The sequence below is a fragment of the Peromyscus eremicus genome, chromosome 4 (assembly GCF_949786415.1).
Source record: "Peromyscus eremicus chromosome 4, PerEre_H2_v1, whole genome shotgun sequence".
NCBI lineage: Eukaryota > Metazoa > Chordata > Mammalia > Rodentia > Cricetidae > Peromyscus > Peromyscus eremicus.
The window spans coordinates 190,194-194,791 of NC_081419.1; positions in this window are offsets into that span (position 1 = coordinate 190,194).

Consider the following 4,598-nt stretch of genomic DNA (forward strand, 5'->3'; position numbering starts at 1 on the left):
TATTCTAAACTGACCTGTTTACTGTTGGAGAAAGCAGTAGGTGGCTGTCACTATTGTTTGGAAATTTATGAAGAAATGGGGCACAAAATCAAAAGGAATTAATTCTAGCCCATTTTGTCCCCTTTTAGTTGAAAATTACAATCCCTGGGCAATTGTGCAAAATGCAGTCTTCTGCAGATCTGGGAAAATGTTGTGCATTTAACTTGTACTAATGGGAGATTCTCACTCAGATCATCACACCAGTAATTGAGAATCCTCCTTTATAAGGAATTAAAAGAAGTTTTGGAGTTGACTTTGACCTCTGTGGAGGTTAGAACTATTTTAAAAATATCCTTCATGTGAACACATTCAAACTATAGATTTTGTTGCCTTCAAATCATATAGGAGAAGTGATTACAGATTCAATGAAAGGGAGTGCCAACTCTCCCAGCAAGTCCTATCCTTTCATTAAAGCTTTCCTCTGAAATAACAAGACAGGCCTGTTACTTCTCCTTTGTATTTGAAGAGTTTGCCATTGAACCCTCTTGTCTCTTACCTTTATCCTTCTTATTATCACAACATATTACAGGCAGCTACCTTTCTTGTGTGCCATTTTACTGGTGACCCTGAAATGGTTAGCCCATAAAACTTTCTCTGCATGAAAAGGTACTATAATCTCCCTTATCCCAGGGAAGAATCTCTGCTGGCCTAGTTCTCTCTCAATCTTCAGGCTTCTCTTTGCTCACACATTACCAAACATGAATTAGTAATCTCTTAGTTTCCAGGGCTGCCACTACAAAAATCAATCTCAGTCTTTTCTGATTTTAATGGATTGGTCCAATTGTCTCCTGGAAAACATTCTCTGTAGTGGGTAGCCATATTTCTCTTTGGTTTCTCTGAAACTTTAGGCTATATAAGGAATTTCTTTTCAACATCAACTTCCTTCACCTATGTATTCTGATACAACCTGTATGATGGAGCTTCAGAGAGAAATGCCAAGAGACACACAGAGGCAATTTTATTAATCTTCTTGAACTTCAGAAGCAGCACCAAGTACTTGCTTCATGATGTTAGATGGAGCTTCATCCATCCATTACATCCACTCTCCCACACACTTCCTATAGACAAATACTAGAATCTGATGCTTTCTTGTTTCTGAAAGGGTTGTGCTTGACGGGACAGAAGTCATTAAATAGTTAGGTAATAAGTCAACGAACTATATTAGTACAATTTCTTTTATAAATCTAGGCAGTAGTCATATTTGACTGTGAGTGGGAAATGTAATGCTGGTCCAGAAAATGTTAATTCCATTGCCTAGTGTGTTTTTAATTCAATTACTGAAAAGCTCGTGCAGTGACTGCTAGTTTATTTCTTTAACTTTTCATCCTAATAAATAATGAAATATTTACTGGAAAGAGATGTTGTTAACGCAGCTCTAAGCACTGTTTAAACTTTTAAGCTTTTCTAGGAAATTTTTAATATCCCAAATCAATCAACTTAAATTCCTTTAATGCACAATTCTTAAAACCATTTACTATGATTAGCTCACCTTAGACCTCTTCTTTGGTTTAAGTGTGACAACATTTCAGTTGAAATCTCCAATTCAAAATTCCAAGCATGAGCCTTGCAGTTCAAGTAATCTGCTATGTGTCTTTTGACAGTATAAACATGTGTAACATCCCCTGAGGATTGAGCTGAATGAAGTACAGCATAGACCATGGAGGTCAGTTTGCCTTTGCTATGACCTTCTCTATCAACAATGTAGGGTGTACTCATAAGTGAAATCAATCAAACAAATGATTCCCAAAGGACTGACATAAGTACAAATGATTGTTCTCCTGAATTTCTCTGCCTTATAAAACATATTGTACTGCAGACTGATTTATGAATACGAGAAAGTGCTTACACTTATTAACGAAAGTTGCAAAATTGATTTCACTCAAACCCAAAGAAATCACTAAAGATTCAAAGTAAGAAGGAAAACTGCAGGGAGACAGCTGAATACCTACAATTTTATGTTCCAATTAATTTCTCAGCAGAAAAAATAGATATATATTCTTGTTAAATAATTTACGTTAAAAGCACAAATATGTGCATTTTATATGGTGAATAAAGAATGGAGGCAATTAAATGGTAGGTGTAATTATTTGAGCCAAACTTTCCTCTAAGTTAAAGGTGGTAATTTTCAAATGAATTACTAACAGATTTCATAGAATCATAAACACCCTAAAAAGTATTTCAGAATTGACATAATTATCATATTTATAAATGCTAATAAATTCACATGTTAGTTTGAGAGTAGAAATAGAAAACTGCTCATAAATTGTCTGATGGCTGGATTAGAAAACATATGTATTTTTGGAGTTTTTTCACTATAATAAAATTATCTAAATATATGAAGCTCTATTTCTTTAAAAGACCAGGGACATTTTTAGTCATGAAAAATATTGACAAGCATAATATCATTGTGGTAAAGGGCTAATAGGGTGATGTATTGAAGCTCAATTTTAAGCAAAATAAAAACAAAGCATTTCTAAGATTCTAAACTCCAAAACAGAGTGAAAATATCTAGCAAAATTAACACGGGATTAAAATAAATGCGTTTGGCAAGAGGATGAGTTGAATCTGGGGTTTCTAAACTATTAGGCCCTTCTTCATCTTGCCGTACTTCTCTCACAGGAATGGTTTGGGAAGTCCTCAACATAAGTCCCTCCATGCTGAACGATTAGCACCGAGTTTTACCCACATAACCTGCACTTGTTATCTTTCTCTCATTTTAACAGTTCTTGGATTTAAACATGTTTGTAGTCCTCTTGGCATGAATGTGAGAAACTATCTTCTTTTCAACCACAGGTTAGTCTTAAGGCGACACATTGGTGTCAGTTTCCTTGGTGGTGATCCGTTTAGTAATTTTATTAGAGTCCTACTGTATGTGTCTATCGTGATGAGAAACTGGCTGGTGGGTCAAAAGAAGAGTTTCTTGCTTTGGAAATTTTGGAAACTGAAGAAAAGGATTGATTTCTGAATCTTACTCTCATTGCTTCTCTAAGATACTCTGAATTGGTGCAGTTGTTTTACTGCAGATTGAAATAATAGCAGAACCATAAAAACATGGAACTGCAGAATCAGTTTTTTAGGTTTAGTTTCTGTTTTGGGAAATAATAAATTTATTATATTGAAAATTACTTTAATTTTATTTTTCTGTTATTCTTCACAGAAGCTTTCTCAATGGTATCAGCGCACGTTGTCTTCAAAGACTTGGACCATAGCTATGGCTACTGGTGAAAGATAAAGTGACATGGTAGTTTATCACAAGTTCAGATGTCCCAGAAGAAGCCTTCAAATAATCCAGGTGACGTATCCTAGGCCCCAGGAAATGATAACAAAAATTGATTGCGAAGACCGTCTAAAATAAAACCTCTACAGTGAAGGTAACAACGGAATGAGGAAAGGACTGCAAAGCAGAAGGATGGCTTTGTTAGCTACCCCTTGTCTCTGAGATTAATACACCACAGAGGGAATTCAGAACACTAAGGACCCACCATCGCCTAATCAGTAAGTGCACAGAGATGCGTTGCCCAGACAGTTGTTAAAAAAATAAAATTTAAATAGAAAAGAAGTCTATGACAAAATGGTGTCCATCTTCCATCTGGGAAACCCAAATGGAAGCTCTACTGAAATTTTATCTCACTTTAATCGGAATAGTTGTCAACAAGAAACCAAATGACAATAGTAGAGGGAAATGTAAATTAGTGTATCCACTTTGGGAGTGAGTAGGAATGTTCCTTAGGTTATAAAAACAGAACCACCACAGGATGCAGCTGTACCTCATCTGGGTAGTTACATATAGGAATTCCATTCAGCACAGTGCAGGGCTTCCTGCACACTCATGGTAAGTGCAGTATTTTTCATAACAAATGATTTATGGAATTGGTCTAGGTGTTCACCATTAGATTAGAGAATAACAAAATGATGTGAGTATGCTTAATTCAGTACTATTCAATTGTTAAAAAGAATGAACTGTAATTTTCAAAAGAAGAAAATGGATAGAACTGGAAATCATTATACTAAGTGGAAGATGCCAGGACCAGGAAGACAAATATCATCTTTTCTTTCATATGCACTCTAGACCTAAAATTTATTTGGTTTTTTTTTTTTTTTTTTTTTTTTTTTTTTTTTTTTTTTTTTTTTTTTTTTTTTTTTTTTTTTTTTTTTTTTTTTTCCGAGACAGGGTTTCTCTGTGTAGTTTTGCGCCTTTCCAGGAACTCACTCGGTAGTCCAGGCTGGCCTCGAACTCACAGAGATCCGCCTGGCTCTGCCTCCCGAGTGCTGGGATTAAAGGCGTGCGCCACCACCGCCCGGCTAGACCTAAAATTTAATATTAAGACTTGAGAGAAGAGTGGGGGCTATTTAGATAAAGGATGGGGTCCAAGACAGGGTAAAGAGTATGTGTGAATAAGACCAAATTACATGCTATGAATACATGATTATTTCATAATGAAACTCATAATTTCAATTTGAAGAGAAAAACTAAGTGAAAAGTATGGGTCAAGACTGACCTGTAGTGGGTAGCCATTCCAGCTTTGATCTGAAGTTCCAACCCCCATGGAGACTTCGGC